Consider the following 9,789-nt stretch of genomic DNA (forward strand, 5'->3'; position numbering starts at 1 on the left):
CTGCTCCTCTGGCCACCCTCCCTATGGCTCCCTGTGGCGCCGGCAGGAATGGGCTGCTTGGGGGCCCAGCAAGCTCCTGGGACCTTTCTGCTGCTTCCCCTACCGCTGTGTTTCGCTCGGCTCTCTAACTTGACTCAGCTCCAGGTAAAGCTGGAAACTTCTCTTGCAGACAGATCTTCAGCTTCTCCAGTGGGGGTGTGTGTTTGGGAGAAGAGGGTCTCCCTTTCCCTCTTCCGCAGTTGGGGCACTCACAGTATTTGGGGTGTCTCCCAAGTCCCACAGGAGCAGTTCGCTTTCTTCCAAGGGTCTGTAGGTCCTCTCGGGATTGCCGTTTCTTTCTTGCAGTCGATCTGGAGCTAAAATTCACAATGCAAACCTCTGCATGCTGCTCTGTCCAGAGCTTCAATCTAGTCCTGCCTCCCGTCCGCCATGATCCCCTCTACCTCTCACCTGGAAATTTCGATTTCACAATTTTTAAATAATATTGGATAAAATGGAAATTTATCAGAACCTGTGGGATATAACTATAGCAGTGTTCAGAGGAAATTGTATAGCCTAAATTCTTACATTTATAAACAAAACTAAAATAATTGAAGTATCCAATATTAGAATTTAGAAAAAGAGCAATAAAAATAAATAGAAGGAAAGTAGAGGGATGGCATTAATAAAGAAAAAGGCAGATATTGAATAAATCCAAAATTTTTTTAAAAGTCAGAATTTTTTTTTTTTTTGAGACAGAGTATTGCTCTGTTGCCCAGACTGAAGTTCAGTGGTGCAATCTTGGCTCACTGAAACCTCCGCCTCCCAGTTTCAAGTGATTCTCCTGCTTCAGCCTCTGAGTAGCTGGGCTTACAGGTGCCTGCCACTAGGCCCAGCTGATTTTTGTATTTTTAGTAGAGATGGGGTTTCACCCTGTTGGTCAGGCTGGTCTCAAACTCCTGACCTCAGGTGATCCGCCCACCTCAGCCTCCCAAATTGCTGGGATTACAGGCCTGAACCACTGCACCCGGCCAAAAGTCAGAATATTTTTAAAGGGTCCAAAAGTTGGTTCTTTGCTGGGCAGTGTTCAAAGCAATAAATCTGCTGTTTTTCTAATTTTTAAAGAAAAAATTTAATTATACAAAATGAGATATAATAAAGGAAATAATTACAAGTAGAGATTAACTTAACAAAATGATAATACTTTACTAAACCCTGTGCTACTAAATTTGAATACCTGGATATAATATATATGTTCTAATAAAACAATTTTATTAAAATATAACTTCTCAAAATTGGTCTGAATAGATCAGTTACTGAAAACTTATTTAAAACTTTTTAAAGACTTGTCTTCTCCAAATTACTATGTCAAGACAGTTTCACCTGGGACTCTTTTTCTACAGGGTCTCACTATGTTACCCAGGCTGGAGTGCAGTGGCAATGGCATCCCCACTCACTGCAGCCTCTGACCCCCCAGGCTCAGGTGATCCTCCCACCTCAGCCTCCCAAGTAGCTGGGACTACAGGTGTGTGCCACCACACCTGGCTAATTTTTGTATTTTTTATAGAGACGAAGTTTTGCCGTGTTGCCTAGACTGGTCTCAAACTCCTGGGCTCAAGCGATCTACCTGCCTGGGCCTCCCAAAGTGCTGGGATTACAGTCATGAGCCACTATGCCCAGCTGGGACTATTTCTAAGCCTATAAAAAACAGATAATCCTGGCAGGGTGCTGTAGCTCACTGTTATCCCAGCACTTTGGGAGGCCCAGGAAGGCAGATCACTTGAGTTCAAGATCAGCCTGGCCAACATGGCAAAACTCTGTCTCTACTAAAAATAAAAAAATTAGCCAGATGTGGTGGGCATGCCTGTGGTGCCAGCTACTCGGGAGGCTGAGGGAGAACTGCTTAAACCTGGAGGCAGAGGTTACAGTGAGCCGACATGGCGCTGTGTCTCAGCCTGGGTGACAGAGCAACACTCTGTCTCAAAAACAAAAAACAAAAAAGACAGGTAGTCCCAATGCTATTTAGACTGTTCAAGAGCAGGTGTCACAAATCCCCAGGCCACCAACCAGTACCCATCAGGGCCTGTTAGGAACTGGACTGCACAGCAGGAGGTGAGTGGTGGGTGAGCAAGCATTAAGGCCAGAGCTCTGCCTCCTGTCAGATCAGTGGCAGCATTAGATTCCCATAGGAGCACAAACCCTAATGTGAACTGTGCATGCAAGGGATCTACGTTGCCTGCTCCTTATGATAATCTAATGACTGGTGATCTGAGGTGGAACAGTTTCATCCTGAAACCCTCCCCCCATCCCCCAGCCTGTCCCCAGTCTGTAGAAAATTTGTCTTCCATGAAACCAGTCCATGCCACAAAGTTGGGGACTGCTGCTTTAGAGCATAAAAAAACAGAGTTTCTATTTCGAAACTACTTCTCCCAAGAAAAGGTTCTATAGAGAAAAAAATATACAGGAAATAGACATAAAATTCTAAAGAAAATATTAGCAAACAAAGAAGTATATTCAAAATCAATACCAAATGACCAAACATGGTTTATTCTAGGAATAAAAGACTGGTTCAGTATCAGGAAATCTGTTCATATAAATTACTATATTAAATACTGATAGATAAGTATCATCTTAATTATCATTTCCTTAGATACTAAAAAGCCATTAAATAAAATTCAATACTTGTTCTGGATAAAAATCTTGAACTATAAAATATATATAATATATTTTAACTGTAAAATGATATATGTTTAATATGATAAAATATTTTTTTCTCAATCCTCAAACCAGCATTTATATTAAATAAGGGTAGATTAGAAGCATCCTCATTAAAGTCAAGAATAAGACAGATATGTGTATTTCATAGTACTGGATAACATTTCATCTTACCAGCTGCACAAAAGCATATCAGGGTAACAATGGAAAAAATATAAGTTAAACATCTTCTTATTCCATGTGTAATTATGTTTTTAAAAGAACCAATGACAGAGTAAAATGTATCCAAAAATAAAATGCAATCAAACGAATTTTTATTGCTATGCATTAAAGCATCCTGTATGATAATACATGATAATGAAGCTTTGCTGTTCACCTCTTTAAGGTTTTAAGGGATTAAAAGATGTTAGAAATCTAATTGGTGCTGGAGCACTTGCATATCTGCAGGTGATATGATTTGACTCTGTGTCCCCACCAAATCTCATCTTGAATTGTAATCCCCATGTGTCAAGGGAGGGACCTGGTGGGAGGTAATTGGATCATGGGCAGTTTCCCCCATGCTGTTCTTGTGGCAGTGAGACAGTCCTCTCAAGATCTGATTGTTTGATAAGTGTCTGGCAATTTCCCCTGCATGTGCACTCCTTCTTTCTTTCTTTCCTTCTTTCTTTTTCTTTCTTTTTCTCTTTCTTTCTTTCCTTCTTTTTCTTTCTTTCTTTTTCTCTTTCTTTCTTTCTCTCTTTCTTTCTTTTTCTTTCTCTTTCTTTTTCTTTCTTTCTCTTTCTTTCCTTCTTTCTTTCTTTCTTTCTTTCTTTCTTTCTTTCTTTCTTTCTTTCTTTCTTTCTTTCGCTCTCTCTCTCTCTCTCTCTCTCTCGCCTGCTGCCATGCAAGACAAGTCTTGCTTCCCCTTCACCTTCCACCATGATTGTAAGATTCCTGAGGCCTCCCCAGCCATGCAGAATTGTGAGTCAATTAAACCTCCTTTCTTTACAAATTACCTAGTCTCAGGTAGTATATTTATAGCAGTGTGAGAAAGAACTAATACAGAGAATTGGTACCAGGAGTGGGGCACTGCTATAAGGATAACCTGAAAATGTGGAAGCAGCTTTGGAACTGGGTAACAGGCAGAGGTTAGAAGAGTTTGGAGGTCTCAGAAGACGACAGGGAAAGGAGGGAAAGTTTGGAACTTCCTAAAGACTTGTTGAATGGTTTTAACCAAAATGCTGGTCGTGTTATGGACAATGAAGTCCAGGCTGAGGTGGTCTCAGATGGAGATGAGGAACTTTTTGGGAGCTGGAGCAAATGTTACTGTTGCTATGCTTTAGCAAAGAGACTGGTAACATTTTGCTCCCGCCCTAGAGATCTGTTGAACTTTGAACTTGAGAGTGATAATTTAGGGTATCTGACAGAGGAAATTTCTAAGCAGCAAAGCCTTCAAGAGTTCATCTGGCTTTTCCTGAAAGCATACTGTTATATGTGTTCACAAAAAGATGATTTGAAATTGGAACTTATGATTAAAAGGGAAGAAGAGCATAAAAGTTTGGAAAATTTGCAGCCTGACCATGAGGTAGAAAAGAAAAACCCATTTTCTGGGGACAAATTCAAGCCAGCTGCAGAAATTTGCATAAGTAACAATGAGCTGTCATAGCCAAGACAGTGGGGCAAATATCTCATTTCCATGTCAGAGATCTTCAAGGCAGTCTCTCCCATCACAAGCCCAGAGGCTGAAGAGGGAAAAATCATTTTGTGGGCCAAGCTCAGGACCCTGCTGCTCTGAAATCTCACAACTTAGTGTCCTGTGTCCCAGCCACTCCAGCTCCAGACCTGACTAAAAGGGACCAACATACAGTTTGGGCCATGTTTCAGAGGGTGCAGGCCCCAAGCCCTGGCAGCTTTCATGTGGTGTTGGGCCGTGGGTGCACAGAAGACAAGAGCTGAGGCTTGGCAGCCTTTGCCTAGATTTCAGAGGATATATGGAAACACCTGCATGTCCAGTCAGAAGCCTGCTGCAGGGGCGGAACCCTCATGGAGAACGTCTACTAGGGCAATGCAGAGGGGAAATGTGGGGTTGGAGCCCCCACACAGAGTCCCCACTGGTGCACTGCCTAGTGCAGCTGTGAGAAGAGGGCCACCATCCTCAGACCCCAGAATGGTAGATCCATCCACAGCTTGCACCTTGTGCCTGGAATAGCTGCAGACACTTAACACCAGCCCATGAAAGCAGCCATGGGAGCTGTATCCTGCAGTGTCACAGAGGTGGAACTGCCAAAGGCCTCTGGAGCCTACATTTTGCATCAGCATGACCCGGATGTGAAGCATGGAGTTAAAGGAGATCATTTTGAAGCTTTAAGATTTAATGACTGCCCTTTTGGATTTTGGACTTGCATGGGGCCTGTTTTAGACAATTTCTCCCATTTGGAATGGGAACATTTAGCCAATACCTGTACCCCCATTGTATCTTGGAAGTACTGACTTGCTTTTGATTTTACAGGTTCATTGGTGGAAGGGAGTTGCCTTGTCTCAGATGAGACTTGGGACTTGGGCTTTTGAGTTAATGCTGGGATGAGTTAAGAATTTGGGGGACTGTTGGGAAGGCATGACTGGTTTTGAAATATGAAAAGCACATGAGATTTGGGAGGGGCCGGGGTGGAATGATATGGTTTGGGTACGTGTCCCTACCCAAATCTCATCTTGAATTGTAATCCCCACATGTTGAGGGAGGAACCTGGTGGGAGGTGATTGGATCATGGCAGGAGTTTCCTCTATGCTGTTCTCATGATAGTGAGTGATTTCTCATGGGCTGGTTTCTCCCGTGCTGTTCTCGTGATATGAGTGTTTTCACGTGAGATCTGCTTGTTTGATAAGTCTGGCAGTTTCTCTCTCTGTCGCCTGTCTACACCTTGTGAAGAAGGTACTTGCTTCCCCTTTGCCCTCTGCTGTGATTGTAACTTTCCTGAGGCCTCCTCAGCCACATGGAACTGTGAGTCAGTTAAACCTCCTTTCTTTATAAATTACCCAGTCTCAGGTAGTATCTTTATAGCAGTGTGAGAATGGACTAATACAGCAGGCAGAAAAGAACTCACACCTTATACACAAATTAATTAAAAATGGATCACAGACTTAAATGTAAAATGTCAAACTATAATACTTTTAGAAAAAAAATAAGAGAAAATCTTTAAGATCTAGGGCTAGGCAAAGAGTCTTAACATTGAAAACATCACTCGTAAGAGAAGATTTGATAAATGTAACTTCACCTGTTAAAAACTTTTGCTCTGTGACAGACCCTGTTAAGAGAATGAAAAGGCAAGCTACAGAATGGGAGAAAATATTGGTAAAACACGTATCTGAGAAAGGCCTAGCATTTTGAATATAAAAAGAGCTCTCAAAATTCAGTAGTAAAAAGAAACAAACATGGTAATGAAAAGAGATTTTACTGAAGAGGATACACAAGATTGTAAATTGGCAAATGAAAAAAGATGTTCTATATCATTAGCCATTAGGGAAATGCAAATTAAAACTACAATGAGATATTGATATATACCTACCAAGGTTACTAAACCAAAGAAGTGACAACATCAAATTCCAGTGAGGATGCAAAGAATCACTCTTATTTTACTAGTGGGAAAAAAAAATGATATGGCCACTCAGGAAAACAGGTTGTCAGATTCTAAAAATTTAGCATGCAACTACTATATGGCTTAGGAATTGCACTTCTGGGCATTTGTCTCAAAGAAATAAAGACTCGTGTTCACACAAAAACCTAGACACAAATTTTATAGCAACTTTATTCATAATTAGCCCAGATGTCCTTCAACTGATAATGGTTAAACACACTGTCGATATTATGGAGCATTACTCAGACACAAACTACTGATACAGGCAATAAACTGGATGAATCTCCAGAGAATTATGCTGAGCAAAAAAAAAAAAAAAAAAAAAAAAAAGCCAATCCCAAAAGGTTGCATGCTATAGTTCTCCTTTATATTGCAATCTTGAAAGGACAAGGTTCTAAAAATGGAGAACTAATGGCATATAGGAGGGGTGGAAGCAGGTGGAAAGTTGGTGTGCCTATTAAAGAGCACCGTGAGGGATTCTTAGGGTGATGGAAGTGTTCTGTATCTTGACTGCAACAATGCCAGTATCCTGGTAGTAATATTATTGTAGAGTTTTGCAAGGTTTTACCTTTTGGAGAAACTGGGCAAAGGGCACAGAGAATCTCTGAACTATTTTTCTTTCTTTCTTTTTTCAGAGACAGGGTCTCACTCTGCCAACCAAGCTGGAGTGCAGTGATGTGATCGTAGCTCACTGCTGCCTCGAATTCCTGGACTCAAGTCATCCTCCCGCCTCAGCCTCCCAAGTAGCTGGATTACAGCTGCACACCACCATGCCCAGTTAACCTTTAATTTTTTGTGGACACAGGATCTTGCTGTATTACCCAGACTGGTCTTAAACTCCTGGGCCCAAGTGATCCTCCCACCTTGGCCTCCCAAAACACTGGGATTATAAGCATAAGTCACCTCACTCAGCCCCTATACTACTTCTTAGAACTGCAGGTAAATCTGCAATTATCTTGAAATGAAAAGTGTAAGTTTAAAAGGCTGATTGCTATACTTTGGACATTTGTCCCCCAAACCTCATATTGAAATTTGATCCCTAATGTTGGAGGTGGGGCCTAATAGGAAACGTTTGGGTCCTGAGGTTTAAGGTGGATCCCTTGTGAATACATTAATGCCCTCTCTGGACGATGGTGACCTCTCACTCTTAATTCTTTCACGATATGGTTTGGCTGTGCCCCAACTCAAATCTCATCTTGAATTGTATTTCTCATAATCCCCACATGTTGTGGGAGGGACCCAGTGGGAGGTAATTTAATCATGGGGCAGTTACCCTAATGCTGTTCTTGTTATAGTGAGTGATTCTCATGAGGTCTGATGGTTTTATATGGGGCTTTTCCCCCTTTTGCTCAGAACTTCTCCTTGCTGCCACCATGTGAAGAAGGACATGTTTGCTCCTTCTTCTGCCATGACTGTAAGTTTCCTGAGGCCTCTCTAGCCATGCAGAACTGTGAGTTGATTAAACTGCTTTCCCTTACAAATTATCCAGTCTCCGGTATATCTTTATTATCAGTGTAAAAATGGACTAATACACCTTGAGAGCTGGTATTTCAAAAGAGCCTCCCTCTCCACTCTCTCTTGCCTCCTCTTTTGCCATGTGATCTCTGCACAAGCTGCTCTTTACCATGAGTGGAAGCAGTATGAGGCCCTCACCACATGCAGATGTGAGTGCCATGCTTCTTATACAGCCTGCAGATCATGAGCCAAATAAATCTTTATAAATTATCCAGCCTCAACCGTTCCTTTATAGCAACGCAAATAGACAAAAACGGTGATAGAGAAGGAGTTTTTTGTTGTTGTTGTCCTCAAAATTACTGACAAGGAATACAATGGGGTGTTAAGATTTTACACACACATTATTTCATGATGATAAATTTTAAAATCATATCCCAATGTCATTATTTGAGCCTCAGCTGTAGTTGGGTAGTATAGTATCAAGCTTTTGGCAACTGGTTGCATTGTTCACCAACGCTAAGTCACCAAGCTTAAAACATCACAACAATGAATTTAATCAGTGAACAATGAAACGTTATCAAGTCCATTCACAAAATTAAAAGCAGGACCGGCATAGTGGCTCACCCCATAATCCCAACACTTTGGGAGGCTGAGGCAAGTAGATCACCAGAAGTAGGGAGTTTGAGACCAACCTGGCCAATGTGGTGAAACCCCTTATCTACTAAAAATACAAAAATTAGCCAGGCATGTTGGCATGCACCTGTAATCCCAGCTACTTGGGAAGCTAAGGCATGAGAATTACTTGAACCTGGGAGGCAGAGGTTGCAGTGAGATCGCACCACTGCACTCCAGCCTGGGCGACAGAAACTCCTTCTCAAAGAAAAACAAACAAAAAAACTATAAAGAATCTCCTGAGTATTTTTAAATCTTACATTAACAACAAATAAGAGTTTGAATGTCTTATCCTGCATACGGAAATCAAGTCTTTGAAGAAAAAAGTTTTTTTTTTGTTTTTTTTTGGAGAGAGTCTCACTCTGTCACTAGGCTGGAGTGCAGTGGCGTGATCTCCACTCACTGCAACCTCCGCCTCCCGGGTACGAGTGGTTTTCCTGCCTCAGCCTCCCGAGTACCTGGGACTACAGGCGCGTGCTACCACGTTTGACTAATTTTTGTATTTTTAGTAGAAACGGGGTTTCACCATGTTGGCCGAGATAGTCTCAATCTCCTGACCTCATGATCTGTCCGCCTCGGCCCCCCAAGGTGCTGGGATTACAGGTGTGAGCCACTGCGCCCAGCCAGAAAAACATTTTAAAATACTTTGTACACTATTTGAAATGACTATGGAATGCTTTGTTTCAATCAATTTTAAAAAATGGGAAATTGCCTTATCTTTTAGATACATTTAAAATGTCAAAGTCCTCCTTAAACTTCAAGAAAATAAAATCAATCTCCTTAAAACGAACCAATTATGATGAATTTGTCAAAATATTTATATTGTGTTAACCTAATTTACCAAGACGTTTCAAATTTACATCTCTGCATCAGTTAAAGACAGATTTACAAATATACTGATTTTCTTCAAATACAGTGTTTGAAGTTACGATGATTAGATTTAAAGATATGTGTGATCAGTCAGTTTACGATTATGTAAAATAACATGTCAATAGTTACAGGATAATGCAGGTAGGTAAGACACCTGTTCTACTATTGTGTGATTTCAGGATTTAACTGGTGTAATTAGGAAAGGTTTTAGATCTAATTTGAACTGTCATATCCACTTTTTTTTTTTTTTTTGAGATGGAGTCTCATTCTGTTGCCCAGGCTGGAGTACAGTGGCATGATCCCAGCTCACTGCAACCTCTGCCTCCAGGGTTCAAGCAATTCTCATGCCTCAGCCTCCCGAGCAGCTGGGATTACAGGCACCCGCCACCACACCCGGCTAATTTTTGTATCTTTGTAGAGACAGGGTTTCATCATGCTGGCCAGGCTGGTCTCGAACTCCTGACCTGAAGTAAACTGCCCACCCTGG

This window comes from Macaca mulatta, chromosome 2 (assembly GCF_049350105.2).
Source record: "Macaca mulatta isolate MMU2019108-1 chromosome 2, T2T-MMU8v2.0, whole genome shotgun sequence".
Classification (NCBI taxonomy): Eukaryota; Metazoa; Chordata; class Mammalia; order Primates; family Cercopithecidae; genus Macaca; species Macaca mulatta.